Source organism: Pseudophryne corroboree, chromosome 3 (assembly GCF_028390025.1).
Source record: "Pseudophryne corroboree isolate aPseCor3 chromosome 3, aPseCor3.hap2, whole genome shotgun sequence".
Lineage (NCBI taxonomy): Eukaryota > Metazoa > Chordata > Amphibia > Anura > Myobatrachidae > Pseudophryne > Pseudophryne corroboree.
Window position 1 is genome coordinate 47476555 of NC_086446.1, and position 18535 is coordinate 47495089.

Below are 18535 nucleotides of genomic sequence, written 5' to 3' on the forward strand. Positions count from 1 at the left end.
CTCCTCTATAACCCCGCCTCCGTGCACAGGAGCTCAGTTTTAAAGTTGGAGCAGGTCACTTACACAGGGGGGGGGGGCGGGGGGGTCTGGTGCGTTAGGCAGCCCTGAAGAAAATAAATTAAAGCTTTATTGAAGACTTCAAGGGCCCCTGCACTTTTTATGTCCCTTGAACATATTGTGCTGCGGCTCCATCACCTCCCCACTGCGGTGCTGCATACTCCCACTGCCTGGTTCCCGGGTACTTACAGTGGAGACGCACCGGTATTCTGGCACACTGCCGCTGCACATCTCCTGGGTCGCGTGGCTGCAGGACATGGGGCGGAGGTAAGAGGGTCCCCCAGGAGGGACCCGCCAGGCTAAATCGAGATCCGGTGCGGTCTCCGGGAGATGGACCACACGGCTGGCGTGGACACTGTATGGCTCAGGGACCCCGCTATATCCACCAGGGTAGCCGGAGCGCAGGTCGGTTTTCTTGAAAACCTTTGGTAAAGGCTCCATAGTACCGGTGGTGAAGTCCAGCATGAGGGGATGAGGCGCTGACCTGTAGCTTCTCCCCCAGCTCTGGGCGCCATCTCCCGCAGGTGTTCCCGCCCTGGTGCTGCTTTCACTTTCTCCCTGACACCATTTCTGCAGCAAGGGTTGCTCTCAACGGGATTGCTGGGCTACTGTCTCCTCTGTAAAGCCGCCTGTCATAGCGCCGTGCTTTTAGTCACTTGAGTATTCTACATGTAATTTAGACAGCGTTAGTTGCGATCACTATATTCTGTGCCCTGAGAGGATAAGTGCGTTAGGGTCCATATATATGTAGATATAGTGTTACACAGTCTATACAGCTCAGTGTATTTTTCTGGTATTTCAGTCACCCCATACTGAATTAATTCTCTGTGTCCTGCTTTTATTAGTTCATAAATCAGGGAATTGGTATACGGTATTCCTATTGTCTGGCTATATTGTACTGTGTGCCCCACGGCTACATCCTCATAATGTCTGCCACACAGGGCGGTAATTCCACGGATACTCCTGCCTCAGGCAGTGCTGATCCCATGGATTTCCCAGGGGGGGAAACTGCTGCTGGGGACGTGGGTGCTGGGTCCCATACCTCTCCCATTCCACCTGTATCTCCTGTGGCCAATCAAGAGCCACCCTGGGCTACCTTCTCCTGTATGTTAAACACATTGGTAACACGTCTTACGCCCCCTGTGGGACAACCTGTGCAATTACAGCCACAAATTGTCTCTGTAGCAAATCCGCCTTGGGCGGACACTCTGTCTACCCAGATACAGATTTTTAATAAATCTTTGGTTAAACAGAAGCCTACACCTCAGCCCTCTGGGGCCAAGGGGCACTCCAAGCGTGTGGTTCCCTCCTCCCAATCCACTCATGTTTCGATTACTTCTGATGAGGCTGGGGCTTATACTGATCCGACTGACTCCCCTGACAGGTTGATTTCCCTGATTTAGTGGAAGCTATCAAAATGGTTCTCCAGATTGATGATGAAGCAGATCCCACTACTGTGTCAAAGAAGCCTGATAAATTCGAGAGTCAGAAGGTGGTAAAAGTTGTTTTCCCTCATTCTGACAGTTTAATTGACATATGTCAGGAGGCATGGGCTTCACCAGGGAAGAAATCTAAGAAGATGCTAGCTCGCTATCCTATCCCTACGGAGTTGAGTATCAAGTGGGAAACTCCACCTCCGGTAGACTCTCATGTCGCACGGATTGTGGTGTTCTCTTCTATGCCTGTCAGCACTGTCACCTCCTTGAAGGAACTGACAGATAAGCGTATGGAGGGATACCTGAAGTGTATTTTTTCCCTAAATGGAGCAATACATAGACCAACTATTGCAGCCTCCTGGGCTGCAAAAGGTATGGAACCATGGGTCCAGGTATTGGGGGATGAGCTACCTTCGGATATTTCCTACATGGCCATACAGTGTCTGTCTCACATTACCACCGCCTCCCACTATATTCAGGAGGCGTCCTCTGAGGCGGGTGTCATGGCGTCCAAAGCGGCCACTACATCTGTTTTGGCTCGCCATATTCTCTGGTTGCAGTCCTGGAAGGTGGACCTGAATTCCAAGAAGACTCTGGAGGTGCTCCCTTTTAAGGGAGACATCCTTTTTGGAGAAGATCTAAACAAGATCGTAACTAACTTAGCCTCTGCTAAGACTGCGTGCCTTCCTATTACTACTTCTTCTGCTCCGAGAGCCAAAAGTACTACTTTTCATTCCTTTCAGACTTCAGGTAAATTGAAGGGTCAGCTGTACTCGAGACAGCCTTGTGCTTCCAAGACCAGTAAGCCCAAATCTAAACAATCCTGGGCTGCCCGTCAGCCTGCTTCCAAACGGGACAAGCCTGCAGCATGACGGGATGGGCCTCTCCCTGGGGGACCCCAGGGTGGAAAGCCGACTTCTGCAGTTCACCCAGGTCTGGTTAAGGACCACTTTAGATGCATGGGTGCAGGAAGTTGTCTCACACGGGTACGTGGTCTCCTTCAAGAGACGTCCCCCTTGCCAGTTCTGCACAACGGTCAGCCCATCGGACCCATTGAAGGCGCAAGCTCTACACTTGGTTATCCAATCCCTCCTGGAGACAGGAGTGGTGTACCGGTGCCTAGCTCTCAAAAAGGAAGGGGCTACTACTCGACCCTGTTTCTAGTTCCGAAACCCAATGGGTCTTTCCGGCCTATTCTCAACCTCAAGTCACTGAACAAGTTTGTGAGAGTTTCCAAGTTCCATATGGAAACACTGCGCTCCATTGTACTGGCCATGGAACCTGGGGACTAAATGGTATCCCTGGATATACAGGATGCTTACCTGCATATACCTATTGCCATTTCACATCAGCAATATCTGCGGTTTGCTAATGGCACCCTCCATTATCAATTCAGGGCATTGCTGTTTGGATTAACCATGGCCCCTTAGATTTTCATCAAGGTCATGGCCGTGATGACAGCTCATCTCCGTCAACAGGGAATCAGAATCCTGCCACATCTGGACGACCTGCTGATCCTGGCAAGCTCCCAAGATGTGCTCCTGAGTCATCTCCAACTGACGGTGCAATTCCTCACAGCCCATTGGTGGTTGATCAATTGGAAAAAGTCCTCCCTGGTCCCTGCATGGCGCATGGTGCACCTGGGAGCTATACTGTATACGCACAGCCGGAGGCTGTTTATATCTCCAGAGAAGGTCCTGAGGCTTCAGGACAGGATCAGATACTTCCTCTCTCGCCCAAGAGTGTCCATTCACGCGGCGATGCAAGTACTAGGCCTGATGGTGTCGACTTTTGACATGGTGGAGTATGCTCAATTCCTTTCTCGTCCTCTCCAACGGTTAATCCTATCCAAGTGGGACAGTCTACCTCAGCAAATCAGGTCTCAAATAATATTCCTGACTCCGGAGGCCCGCTCGTCTCTAGCCTGGTGGCTCCAGGATCAACAGTTGAGCAGTGGCCGTCCCTTCTGGATTCCTCACTGGGTCCTCTTGACTACGGATGCCGGTCTGAGGGGCTGGGGTGCGGTGTTCGAGCAACATTCTCTTCATGGTCGCTGGACCAAGGAGGAGTCTCTCCTCCCCATCAACATTCTGGAACTGCGGGCAGTGTTCAATGCATTGCCGTTGGCCCTGCCTCTGATAAGGAACAGGCCTGTTCAAGTACAATTGGACAACGCCACCACGGTGGCTTACATAAATCATCAAGGCGGCACTCGAAGCCGCGCTGCAATGATGTAGGTGTCAAGAAATCTTAGTTGGGTGGCAGCAGTGTTCATTCAGAGTGTCCTAAACTGGGAAGTGGATTTCCTCAGTCGTCAGGACGTACACGCAGGAGAATGGAGCTTTCGCCCAACTCCTAGTGGACAAGTGGAGCCTACCAGATGTAGACCTGATGGCGTCTCGACACAATCACAAGGTTCCGGTCTTCGGATCAAGGACAAGAGATCCACAAGCAGCGTTCGTGGATGCACTAGCAATTCCATGGGGATTTCAGCTACTGTACGTGTTCCCTGCGGGGTGTCTCCTGCCCAGGGTACTGCGGAAGTTCAAGCAAGAAGGAGGAGTCCTGCTCCTGGTCACTCTGCATGGCCCAGATGGCATTGGTTGTCAGACCTGCAGGGTCTATTGATGGAATGTCCTCTCCTTCCTCAATGCCCAGACCTCCTCATTCAGGGCCCCTGTGTCTACCCAGATCTGGCCAGACTGGCTTCGATGGCATGGCTCTTGAAGCATCCGTCCTGAGGGTCAAAGGATTCTCTGAGGCAGTTATCCAAACTATGCTGAAGGCCCGTAAATCAGCTTCAGCTCGTATTTACTACAGGGTCTGGAACTCTTAATTCACCTGGTGTGCTGCTAAGAACTATGATGTCTATAAGTTCAGAACTTCATGGCTTCTGGTTTTTCTGCAACAAGGCCTGGACTTACTTAGGCCTTCGTCTGGCCTCCCTCAAGGTTCATATTTCTGCCTTGTTGGTGTGGTTTCAGAGAAAAATTGCGTTTATTCCTGACATTCATACATTCACTCAGGGTGTTTTGCGGATACAACCTCCCTATGTCCCTCCTGTGGCTCCATTGGATCTGTCTGTTGTCCTAAATGCCCTGCACGAGTCTCCCTTTAAGCGTCTTGATTCTGTGGACCTGAAATGGCTTACGCTTACGGTCCTGTTCCTGCTGGCTATTGCCTCTGCTAGGAGGGTGTCAGACTTAGGCGCCTTGTCCTGTCGTCTGCCCTTCCTGATTTTTCATCGTGACCGGGCAGTTCTCCGTACTCGCCCTGATTATCTTCCTACTGTGGTATCATCTTTCCACCTTTACCAAGAGATTGTGGTTCCGGCCTTTATCTCTTCTAATCTGTCTTCTAAAGAGCGGTCTTTGGATGTGGTACGGGCTCTCCTTATTGATGTGGAGAGGACTGCCTCCATCAGGAGGTCTGATTCCCTCTTCGTGTTGTTTGTTCGCAGGCCAGCCACGTTTGTGAAAACCAAACAAACCTTGGCCAGATGGATTAGAATGGTGATTGCACAAGCTTATGCGCAGGCTGGTCTCCCAGCTCCTGCTGCTATCAAAGCCCATTCTACTTGGACCTTCTTGGGTGGCCCATCGTGGTGCGCCCGCTGAACAATTGTGCAAAGCGGCTACATGGTCCTCTGTGAACACGTTCATCAGGTTCTATGCCTTTGATACTTCCACTTCCCAGGATGCTTCCTTTGGACGCCGGGTTCTTTTGCCCGCTACAGTGCATCCCCTCCCATGAGGAACTGCTTTAGGACATAGCAGCGGTATTCCCTGTGGAATACCAGTGTACCCCGCTGCAGAAAAGGAGAATTTTGGTTAGACTTACCATGGTTAAATCACTTTCTGTGATGTACACTGGATTCCACAGGGCGCTCACCCTTTGGGTTTGTGTGGCATTAGCCACTGGTCCCTTCTCATGTCGTGAGAACATGTTTCTATGGGTGTCAATGCGACCCGTTCGCACGCAGCGGTTTTTCGCTGCAGTGCGAATGGGTGTGGAATGCGCATGTGCGGCGGGCGCAGTGCGCAACGGCGACCGCTAAGAAGATTGACAGGAAAGAGGCGTGGATGGGCGGATCCAGACCGTTGCAGAGTGTTTTCGGGGAGTGGTGAGTAAAACGCAGGCGTGTCTAGGACTACGGAGGGCGGAGGAGTGACGTCAAAGACGGGCCCATCATCGCTGGATCCATCGCACAGGGTATGTCCAGCCCTACTCTACTTCTGCTTGAAATTTTTTTTAGCTTAGCAGGGCTGCACAAGCGATCGCAGCCCTGCTAAGCTAAAATACACTCCCCCATAGGCGTGGACTATTGATCGCAGTAGCAGCTAAAAGTTGCTGGCTGCGATCAACTCGGAATGACCACCTATGTGACTAACATCTACCGTCTCTTTACCTGCTACTGCATTGGACTTGTTATCAAAACTGAGCTCCTGTGCACGGAGGCGGAGTTATAGAGGAGGCAGTGCGGTGCGTCCTGGGAACAGTCAAAGCTTTTAGCCTGTTGGTGCCTCGGATCAAGATCCAGCTCTACACCCCGATGTTATTCCCTGTGAAATCCAGTGTACCTCGCAGAAAGAGATTTAACCATGGTAAGTCTTAACATAAATCTCCTTATTTGTTTAGGTAGTTCATAAACCTTCATTTATTAAAATAAATAGAGAAATAATAAAAATGACAGTTTTGGATAATCCATTCCCTGGTTACTTAGATAATCGAAGCAAAGAATAGGATATAATATATATACATATATATACTGTATAGGCAGTGTTCGCCAACCCCCCCCCCCCCCCCCCCCAGAGGCCGGTGAGTGATGATAGCGCATACTTAAATCAACTTACCACATGTGTGCTGTCAGGACTCAGGAGTGGCGCGGCAGCGGGCAGCGCACTTCAGCACGTAGGGGGTAATTCAGTCCTGATCGCTGTGGGAGGATTCACGACGTCGGCTTCAGCCCCGATCATCGCAGCGGCAGAGTAAGTCCTGAGCTGGGCAGAAACTGCACAAACTGCTGTTTGTACAGTTCTCCAGCACATGCGAACGCACACCTGCACACACAAAAAACCCTCCCCCTGTAGGCGGCGACTACCTGATTGCAGGACAGCAAAAATCGCTTTACAGCGATCAGGACTGAATTACCCCCCTACTAGGTGCCTCCTCTCTGAGAGCAGAGAGCTGGAGGCGGAGAAGGCACCCGGCAGCTGTCACACTCTAACAAATGCGCTGACAGTCTGCCGGGGCCTGTGCTGTGTGCAAAGCACCACCCACCCACACCTAGTTATGGCCCTGACTAACACACACAACACTGTACAGTGGTAATACAGCCACAGGGTGCATTGGCCACTTACGTTATTATGCTAGTATGAATTTAGAATGGACTAAACCCAGCTCACTAACACTACAGCATGTAGTAACACAAACAGTCCCTTACTGACCTTCACACAGGAGAAAAAAAGTGTGTGGTATCTTTTTCAAGACCATAGGGTATTGACTAGGAGGAGACCTTTGGGGGACGTTTGGACCTGATCCACTTGGAGACTGTTTGCGGGGACGCCTAGTGAGATAATAAGATTGTAAACCTACCGGTAAATCTTTTTCTCCTAGTCCAGGCTTGTCCAACCCGCAGCCCGCGGGCCGCATGCGGCCCAAGTCGGCTAGTAATGCGGCCCAGGAGCAGCGCTGCAGCAGAGGTTTTTTGTTTTTTTCGAGTACGGACACCACATGTGAGGCTGAGCCGGCCCCAGCAGGCTGTCAGCACATCCTGATTGGATTGCTGCTGCTGGGACCAGCACCAGCTCACGCCCTCTCCGCTGTCAGTCACAGTGTAGCCCTCCTCCGCTGCATAGCGGCACATGTGACTGAGCAGCGCGAGAGTAGAGGAGCCCAGCGGAGAAGTTGGTTGTACAAGAACACGTAAGTGAGCCGGGGGTGGGTGTCTGTCCGTGGCCGCGCCGCTGTACAGTGTCCCGGGGGAAGGGGGGAATCAAGATCTGAAGTCCTGCGCAGCTGTACAGTGTCCGGGGAAGGGGGGGGGGGGGAATCAAGATCTGAAGTCAGTGTCCTGTACAGACGTCCCTCCCGTAGTACAGCAGAGAGGAGCGGCGGACGGAGACGGAGGCAGCGCTGCAGGAGCGGTAAGTATGTGTCTGTGTGTGTGTGTGTTTTTTTTTTACAGCTACAAGGGGCACAGTACAAGGGCGCAGCTACAAGGGGCACAGTACAAGGGGGCAGCTACAGGGCCACAACTACAAGGGGCACAGTACAAGGGGGCAGCTACAAGGGGCACAGTACAAGGGGGCAGCTACAGGGCCACAACTACAAGGGGCACAGTACAAGGGGGCAGCTACAAGGGGCACAGTACAAGGGGGCAGCTACAGGGCCACAACTACAAGGGGCACAGTACAAGGGGGCAGCTACAGGGCCACAACTACAAGGGGCACAGTACAAGGGGCACAGTACAAGGGGGCAGCTACAGGACCACAACTACAAGGGGCACAGTACAAGGGGTCAGCTACAAGGGGCACAGTACAAGGGGGCAGCTACAAGGGGCACAGTACAAGGGGGCAGCTACAGGGCCACAACTACAAGGGGCACAGTACAAGGGGGCAGCTACAGGGCCACAACTACAAGGGGCACAGTACAAGGGGGCAGCTACAGGGCCACAACTACAAGGGGCACAGTACAAAGGGGCAGCTAGTGCTACAGGGCCACAACTACAAGGGGCACATACAAGGGGGCAGCTACAGGGGCACAACTACAAGGGGCACAGTACAAGGGGCGCAGCTACAGGGGCACAACTGAAAGGGGCGCAGCTACAGGGGCACAACTACAAGGGGCACAGTACAAGGGGCGCAGCTACAGGGGCACAACTACAAGGGGCGCAGCTACAGGGGCACAGTACAAGGGGGCAGCTACAGGGGCACAACTACAAGGGGCGCAGCTACAGGGGCACAGCTACAAGGGGCGCAGCTACAGGGGCACAACTACAAGGGGCGCAGCTACAGGGGCACAGCTACAAGGGGCGCAGCTACAGGGGTACAACTACAAGGGGCGCAGCTACAGGGGCACAACTACAAGGGGCACAACTACAAGGGGCACAGTACAAGAGGCACAGCTACAGGGGCACAACTACAAGGGGCACAGTACAAGGGGCGCAGCTACAGGGGCACAACTACAAGGGGCGAACGTCTTCCCGCGTCAGTGAGGGCATAATATTCATTCATTCGTTTGTAAGTATAATTTTCATTTTTATAGGTACCGACCCTTTTGGATTCTACTGGACAAGTGGACGTGACCGGCGTGGGATGTAGGTAAGTAATCTGTCTCTCATTCAGGTATAGTTACTGTTATTTTATTTTATGTGCGGCCCAAACCAAATTTTCATCTTCTAATGTGGTTCAGGAAAGGTGAAAGGTTGGACACCCCTGTCCTAGTCCGTAGAGGATGCTGTGGACTCCGTAAGGACCATGGGGTATAGACGGGCTACGCAGGAGATATGGGCACTCTAAAGAACTTTTAGTATGGGTGTGCACTGGCTCCTCCCTCTATGCCCTTCCTCCAGACCTCAGTTAGAGAAATTGTGCCCAGAGGAAATGGACAATACGAGGAAAGGATTTTGTAAATCTAAGGGCAAGATTCATACCAGCCCACACCAAACACACCGTATAACCTGGTATATATGCAACCAATTAACAGTATGAACAAAAAACAGAATCAGTCAAAGACCGAACTTAACCGTAACATAACCCTTATGTAAGCAACAACTATATATACAAGTCTTGCAGATTTAGTCCACACTGGGACGGGCGCCCAGCATCCTCTACGGACTAGGAGAAAAAGATTTACCGGTAGGTTTAAAATCTTATTTTCTCTTACGTCCTAGAGGATGCTGGTGACTCCGTAAGGACCATGGGGTTTATACCAAAGCTCCAAACCGGGCGGGAGAGTGCGGATGACTCTGCAGCACCGATTAAGCAGATGCGAGGTCCTCATCAGCCAGGGTATCAAACTTGTAGAATTTTGCAAAAGTGTTTGAACCCGACCAAGTAGCTGCTCGGCACAACTGTAATGCCGAGACACCTCGGGCAGCCGCCCAAGAAGAGCCCACCTTCCTAGTGGAATGGGCCTTTACCGAATTTGGTACCGGCAATCCAGCCGTAGAATGAGCCTGCTGAATCGTGTTACAGATCCAGCGAGCAATAGTCTGCTTAGAAGCAGGTGCGCCAACCTTGTTGGCTGCATATAGGACAAACAGAGCCTCTGTTTTCCTAACCCTAGCTGTCCTGGCTACGTAAATTTTCAAGGCCCTGACCATATCCAGGGACTTGGAGTCCTCCAAGTCACCCGTAGCCACAGGCACCACAATAGGTTGGTTCAAATGAAAAGAAGAGACCACCTTACGCAGAAATTGAGGACGAGTCCTCAACTCTGCTCTATCCACATGAAAAATCAAGTAGGGGCTCTTGTGAGACAAGGCCGCCAACTCCGACACCCGCCGTGCAGATGCCAAGGCTAATAACATAACCACCTTCCAGGTGAGAAATTTTAATTCCACCGTTTGAAGAGGTTCAAACCAGTATGACTTAAGGAACTGTAACACCACGTTAAGGTCCCATGGTGCCACTGGTGGCACAAAAGGAGGCTGGGTGTGCAGCACTCCCTTCGCGAAAGTTTGGACTTCTGGGAGAGAAGCCAATTCTTTTTGAAAAAATATAGATAGGGCCGAAATCTGTACCTTAATTGAGCCTAATTTTAGGCCCATATCCACTCCCATCTGTAAGAAGTGGAGAAAACGGCCCGGATGGAAATCTTCCGTAGGAGCATTCTTGGTTTCACACCAAGATACATATTTCCTCCAGATATGGTGATAATGCTTCGCCGTTATCTCCTTCCTAGCCTTTATCAGAGTAGGGATAACTTCCTCTGGAATACCTCTCTCTGCTAGGATCCGGTTTTCAACCGCCATGCCGTCAAACGCAACCGCGGTAAGTCTTGGAACATGCAAGGCCCCTGCTGTAACAGGTCTTCCCTGAGAGGAAGAGGCCACGGATCTTCCGTGAGCATTTCCTGAAGATCCGAATACCAGGCCCTTCGAGGCCAATCTGGAACCACGAGTATTGCTTGTACTCTGTTTCGTCTTATGATTCTCAACACTTTTGAGATGAGAGGAAGAGGAGGGAACACATAGACTGACTGAAACACCCATGGTGTAACTAGGGCGTCTACCGCTACTGCCTGAGGGTCCCTTGACCTGGCACAATACCTCTGAAGCTTTTTGTTGAGGCGTGATGCCATCATGTCTGTTTGAGGAAGCCCCCAAAGACTTGCTATCTCTGCAAAGACCTCTTGATAAAGTCCCCACTCTCCTGGATGGAGATCATGTCTGCTGAGGAAGTCTGCTTCCCAGTTGTCCACTCCCGGTATGAAGACTGCTGACAGAACACTTACGTGATTTTCTGCCCAGCGCAGAATTCTTGTGGCTTCCGCCATAGCCACTCTGCTCCTTGTCCCGCCTTGGCGGTTTACATGAGCCACTGCTGTGATGTTTTCTGATTGAATCAGAGCCGTTAGGTCGCGAAGAAGATACTCCGCTTGTCGAAGGCCGTTGTATATGGCCCTCAATTCCAGTACGTTGATGTGTAGACAAGCCTACTGGCTTGACCATAGTCCCTGAAAATTTCTTCCTTGTGTGACTGCTCCCCATCCTCGGAGGCTCGCGTCCGTGGTCACCAGAACCCAGTCCTGAACGCCGAACCTGAGACCCTCTAGAAGGTGAGCACTCTGCAGCCACCACAGGAGAGACACCCTGGCCCTGGGGGACAGGCTTATCTTTTGATGAAGGTGTAGATGCGACCCTGACCATTTGTCGAGAAGGTCCCACTGAAACGTCCTCGCATGGAACCTGCCAAAGGGAATGGCCTCGTAGGCTGCCACCATTTTTCCCAGAACACGAGTGCATTGATGCACCAACACTCTTCTTGGTTTTAGCAGGTCCCTGACCATGTTCTGGATGTCCTGGGCTTTTTCTATTGGTAGAAAAACCCTCTTCTGTTCCGTGTCCAGAATCATGCCTAGGAAAGATAGTCGAGTCGTTGGAAGCAACTGTGACTTTGGCAGATTGAGAATCCAACCGTGTTGATGTAACACTCTCAGGGAGAGTGACACGCCTTTCAGCAATTGATCCCTTGATCTCGTCTTTATCAGGAGATCGTCCAAGTACGGGATAATTGTGACACCCTGCTTGCGCAGGAGCACCATCATTTCTGCCATTACCTTGATGAAAATCCTCGGGGCCATGGAAAGCCCAAACGGCAACGTCTGAAATTGGTAATGACAGTCCTGTACCACGAAACGTAGGTATTCTTAATGAAGAGGAAATATGGGGACGTGAAGGTAGGCATCCTTCACGTCCAGTGACACCATAAAATCCCCTGCTTCCAGACTGGATATCACAGTCCGGAGTGATTCCATCTTGAATTTGAACTTTTTCAAGTAAAGCTTTAGTGATTTTAGATTCAACATTGGTCTGATCGAACCATCCGGCTTCGGAATCACAAACATTGTTGAATAGTACCCTTTTCCCTGTTGGCCTAGGGGAACCTTGACAATCACTTGCTGTTGACACAGCTTTTGAATTGCATCTAATACCACTCCCCTCTCCGGGGGAGAAGTTGGCAAAGCCGACTTGAGGGGCTGAAGAGTCGAAGACGTGCCCCCACCGGTGCGGACTCCCTCCGTGGAGCCTCAGCGTCATGCGGTGGATTTAGCAGAAACCGGGGAGGACTTCTGCTCCTGGGAACTAGCCGAAGCAGGTGTTCTCTTACCTCTGGCGAGGAAAGAGGAGCCCCGACCTCTTCTGGACTTATGCAACCGAAAGGACTGCATCTGATATTGTGGGGTTTTCTTTTGATGTGGGGGAACAAAAGGCAAAAATGTAGATTTACCCGTGGTAGCTGTGGAAACCAGGTCCGCGAGACCATCCCCAAATAAAACTTCACCCTTGTAAGGTAAAACCTCCATATGCTTTTTTGAGTCGGCATCACCCGACCATTGGCGGGTCCACAGAGCTTGCCTTGCCGAAACCGCCCATGGCGTTGGCTCTGGAACCATGCAGCCCCACATCTCTTTGAGCGTCTCTCATATACAAGACTGCGTCCTTAATGTGGCCTAAAGTCAGGACAACGGTATCCTTGTCCAGGGTATCCATGTCAGCTGACAAGGTATGTGTCCATGCTGCAACAGCGCTACAGACCCATGCCGATGCTATTGCCGGCCTGAGTAAAGCCCCTGTATGTGCATAAATAGACTTTAAGGTAGTCTCCTGTCTACGATCCGCAGGATCCTTAAGGGCCGCGGTGTCGAGACGGTAGCGCCACCTTTTTGGACAGACGCGTTAATGCCTTGTCCACCCTGGGCGAGGATTCCCAGCGTACCCTGTCCTTTGCAGGGAAAGGATACGCCATAAGAATCCTCTTGGGAATCTGCAATTTTTTGTCTGGAGTTTCCCAAGCTTTTTCAAATAATTCGTTCAGTTCATGAGATGGAGGAAACGTTACCTCAGGTTTCTTCCCCTTAAACATGTGTACCCTCGTGTCAGGAACAGAGGGGTCATCTGCAATATGCAAAACATCTTTTATTGCCAAAATCATATAATGAATACTTTTGGTCACCTTAGGGTGCAACCTTGCCTCATCATAGTCAACACTGGAGTCAGAATCCGTGTTGGTATCAGTGTCTACTATTTGTGATAAGGAACGCTTTTGAGACCCTGACGGGCCCTGTGACCCAGCCAAATCCGTGGATTGACTCCCTGCTGTTTCCTTGGACTCAGCTTTGTCCATTCTCTTATGTAATAAGGTCACATTAGCATTTAAAATATTTCACATATCATACCAATCATGAGTCGGCTTTGCCGACGGAGACACCACAATCATCTGCTCCACCTCCTCCTTGGATGAGCCTTCCGCTTCAGACATGTCGACACACGCATACCGACACCCTCACACACACACACACACAGGGATCTATCTATAAGGGGACAGGTCCCCAACAAGGCCCTTTGGAGAGACAGAGAGAGAGTATGCCAGCACACACCCAGCGCCAACTGACACTGGAAACAATTCCCAGATATAGCGCTTTTATAATATGTCAATCATGTAATACACTCACTGCGCCAAAATGTGCTCCCCCTTCCTCTTTTTCAGCCCTGTGTCACCGTTCTGCAGGGGAGAGTCCGGGGAGACAGCTTCTCTTCAGCACACTGTGGAGAAAATGGCGCTGGTTAGTGCTGTGCGACCAAGCTCCGCCCCCTCTAGTGGCGGGCTTCGGTCCCGCTCAAATTTACAAATAATGGCGGGGGTAAACATATTCACTGACTCCGCAGCCCATATGTGTTTATCATGCCAATAAAAGAAGTCTATATTGCTGTCCAGGGCGCCCCCCCTGTGCCCTGCACCCATCAGTGCCTGCTGTTTGTGTAATGTGTGGGAGCAATGGCACGCGTGAAGATCAGAAGTCTTCTGCCGCCTTAGACGTCTTCTTTCGTCTTATAATTACCCGGCTTCTACCGGCTCTGCGAGGAGGACGGCGGCGCGGCTCTGAGATGAACGGCAGGGGGATACCTGCGTTCCGATCCCTCTGGAGCTAATGGTGTCCAGTAGCCTAAGAAGCAGAGCCTATCATTTAAGTAGGTCTGCTTCTCTCTGCTCAGTCCCACGATGCAGGGAGCCTGTTGCCAGCAGTGCTCCCTGAAATAATAAAAAACCTAACAAAATTCTTTTATCAGAGAAACTCAGTAGAGCTCCCCTGTAGTGCACCCATTCTCCTCTGGGCACAGAATCTAACTGAGGTCTGGAGGAGGGGCATAGAGGGAGGAGCCAGTGCACACCCATACTAAAAGTTCTTTATAGTGCCCATGTCTCCTGCGGAGCCCGTCTATACCACATGGTCCTTACGGAGTCCCCAGCATCTTCTAGGACGTAAGAGAAATTATATATTTCTTTGTCTACTGGCTTTTGTAGACATACCCAAATGGGGAGAGCCCACTCTTACTCCCTGCTTTTATGTATATTATTGTTTATGTTTTTGATTAAATCATTTATTGCACTATTTGGAGCAGTTCTTTCCTTTTCATGTGCCGTATACTGGGGAGCATGATATGAATAAAAGAACAAAGGCAGAGAAAGAGGATAAGGAGATCTGCATGGACTATGGCATGACCTTCTCCATAATGTGCTATTTAGTCTACTACAATGAGTAGACCTCTATCTTTGCTACGGGCTCCAAACATTTGGTATTATTTTAACGTACACCTGGGACACTACAGTATTAAACCATTGTGTGTTTTCTGTTTTTTTTTCCTTTTTGAGTGTATCTACTGAAGGAATTGTGGCCAGGAGAAATCCTTTGAAGACTACAAACCCACATTTATTGTCTACAGTGCGTATGGACCCAGTGGTGACATTGGGGGTAATTCCAAGTTGATTGCAGCAGGAAATTTTTTAGCAGTTGGGCAAAACCATGTGCACTGCAGGGGAGGCAGATGTAACATGTGCAGAGAGAGATAGATTTGGGTGTGGTGAGTTAAATCTGCAATCTAAATTGCAGTGTAAAAATAAAGCAGCCAGTATTTACCCTGCACAGAAACAAAATAACCCACCCAAATCTAACTCTCTCTGCACATGTTATATCTGCCCCCCCTGCAGTGCATATGGTTTTGCCCAACTGCTAAAAAATTTCCTGCTGCAATCAATTTGGAATTACCCCCATTGTTTTGATTGTTCTTGTTGGAGGTGTTAGGTGATACCATTTACCAGGTGGGACTTTAAGCAGCTCAAGGGCTCAATTGTCTTCTCCTTCCTGTTTTATCTTCTCCTTGGGTAATGAACACTGGAATCGGCTAAACAGGCAGATTGATCTCCAGTCCTGCTGCTTGGCCTCCACCTTTGGAGATTTGAAACCTTTTAAAATCAGAATTGTTTGTGCTTAGGTATCTGCAGGTCCTCTGTGAGCCCATCCCCTGGTGTTTCCTGGTCAAATAAGCAGGGGTCCTTATCTTGTTTCATTCTGTGTGAAGACTAAAACCTATAATTTATCAATATACTGTACTGGGCCGTTTCATGGCTCGATCAGGAAGATGTAATTTGGAACACATGGGGGGGGGCAGAGGCACACGTGGGAGGAGGAGAGGCAGAAGCACACTTGTTGGAGGGCTTGGGCAGAGGCACACGGAGGAGAGGCAGAGGAACACTTGTCTAAGGAGGAAAAGGCTCGGACGCAGCACTCATATCTGCTATGCCGGCTGTAGGTGCCTCTTACCCCCAGATGTCTCCTGCAGCATTACTATATTTTAGCGTCACTGCTGCGTCCAAAGACAAAGGAGCGATGCAATTATATTCCATCTCTGAATCAGCCCATAGTGTGCTATGTACTTACAGCAGGGGAACAGAATTGGTATAAAGTTGCAGAGTAAGCCTAATGATACATGGAGCGGCTCACTCCTGGCAGGATATGGGGGAGCACAGAACCGCACACAGCAGAGGGATGGATTCTGCCTATAACACAATAGGCTGCTCCCCCTGCGGTACAGTGAGGTGACACCACAGGCTGCTCCCCCTGCGGTACAGTACGGTGACAGAACAGGCTCCTCCTCCCTGCAGTATAGTAAGGTGACACCAGAGGTCGCTCCCCCTGCGGTAGAGTAAGGTGACACCATAGGCTACTCCCCCTGCGGTACAGTAAGGTGACACCACAGGCCGCTCTCCCTGCAGTACAGTAATGTTACACCACAAGACTCTCCCCCTGTGGTACAGTAAGGTGACACCACAGGCTTGCTCCCCCTGCAGTACAGTCAGGTGACGCCACAGGCCGCTCCCCCTGCAGTACAGTAAGGTGACACAACAGGCTGCTCTCCCTGCGGTACAGTAAGGTGACACCACAGTCCGCTCCCCCTACGGTATAGTAAGGTGACAACAGGCCACTCCCCCTGCAGTGCAGTAAGGTGACACCACAGGCCGCTCCCCCTGTGGTAGAGTAAGGTGACACCACAGGCCGCTCCCCCTGCGGTACAGTAAGGTGACACCACATTCCACTCTCCCTGCAGTACAGTAATGTTACACCACAAGACTCTCCCCCTGTGGTACAGTAAGGTGACACCACAGGCTGCTCCCCCTGCAGTACAGTCAGGTGACGCCACTGGCTGCTCCCCCTGCAGTACAGTAAGGTGACACAACAGGCCGCTCTCCCTGGGGTACAGTAAGGTGACACCACAGGCTGCACCCCCTGCGGTACAGTAAGGTGACACCACAGTCCGCTTCCCCTACGGTACAGTAAGGTGACAACACAGGCCACTCCCCCTGCAGTACAGTAAGGTGACACCACAGGCCGCTCCCCCTCTGGTAGAGTAAGGTGACACCATAGGCCGCTTCCCCTGCGTTAGTCAGGTTACACCACAGGCCACTCCCCCTGCGGTACAGTGAGGTGACACCACAGGCTGCTCCCCCTGTGCTACAGTAAGGTGACACCACAGGTCGCTCCCCCTGTGGTACAGTAAAGTGACACCACAGGCTTCTCCCCCTGCGGTACAGTGAGGTGACACCACAGGCTGCAGTATAAGCCATAGCTGATATATAATAACACAGGACACTGCCCGGGGGGTGACATATTGGGGACAGAGCAGCACATTAGTACCTGTTACTAATACAGTCAGGAGATTATTATATATCCCTCATTAGTCACATGACAGCCAGTGTTACTATGGGGAGGGGCGGGGCCTCCTCAGCGTCTCTGTAGCCATGGTTACTGTCCCTGCTGCTCTACCGCCTATTATCCTACTGACACGCCCACCCCGCTGCTGTCTCCTCCCGCTCACCCCACATCAGCCAATCGCATCTCACGGCTTTCTCTCCGGCTCCTCCCACTCTTTCTCATGTGTTTCATCACTAGAGTTAGATAATATAGCGGCCATTTTGTTATAGTCTTAGATAGATATATGTGTAGTATTATAGACGGCGACACTTCCGGAGTGGGCTGGGCTACAGACTTCGTCGACATTATATATACTAACATCCAGAGTCGTCTTGAGGTAACTGCTATGTACTATGATATGTGGTATAACACCTTTCTTCTTATCCATTCACCTGTTCAAAACAAGTGATGGCAATCATACATAAAGAGAAAAGTCCAGAAGCAGAGCATTGTGTACCTCCTGGAGAGGGTCATGTTGGGAGGTATGTTATTATATAGGGGAGAGGGGACCCTACAGTGAAATATGAGGGGGAATAACAGCTCCCGGCACACACTGATATGTGGTATTATTATAATATAGGGGAGAGGTGACCGTACAGTGATATATGAGGGGGGAATAAGAATAACACAGCTCCCGGCACACACTGATATGTGGTATTATTATATAGGGGAGAGGGGACCGTACAGTGATATATGAGGGGGAATAACACAGCTCCCGGCACACACTGATATGTGTTATTATTATATAGGGGAGAGGGGACTGTACAGTGATATATGAGGGGAATAACACAGCTCCCGGCACACACTGATATGTGGTATTATTATTATATAGGGGAGAAGGGACCGTACAGTGATATATGAGGGGGAATAACACAGCCCCCAGCACACGCTGATATGTGGTGGTATTATTATTATATAGGGGAGAGGGGACCGTACAGTGATATATGAGGGGAATAACACAGCTCCCGGCACACACTGATATGTGGTGGTATTATTATTTTCTCTTACGTCCTAGAGGATGCTGGGGACTCCGTAAGGACCATGGGGTATAGACGGGCTTCGCAGGAGACATGGGCACTATAAAGAACTTTTAGTATGGGTGTGCACTGGCTCCTCCCTCTATGCCCCTCCTCCAGACCTCAGTTAGATCTTGTGCCCAGAGGAGATAGGGTGCATTACAGGGAGCTCTCCTGAGCTTTCTGTTTAAAAGAATTGTTAGGTTTTTTATTTTCAGGGAGCACTGCTGGCAACAGGCTCCCTGCATCGTGGGACTGAGGAGAGAGAAG

At 50.7% G+C, this 18535-nt stretch overlaps 1 protein-coding gene across 3 annotated transcripts in view; it reads left to right on the top strand.

Annotated features, from left to right (window-relative positions):
- Nucleotides 1-17387: 17387 nt before the first annotated feature.
- The window catches only part of LOC135054680 (oocyte zinc finger protein XlCOF22-like), a 112694-nt gene continuing 111546 nt past the window's right edge, over nt 17388-18535 (top strand). For 2 of the 3 annotated variants that reach the window (XM_063957937.1, XM_063957935.1), the window contains exon 1: nt 17597-17731. The gene's annotated coding sequence lies outside the window, so the exon portion shown is untranslated. The other variant, XM_063957936.1, reaches the window with a different exon arrangement.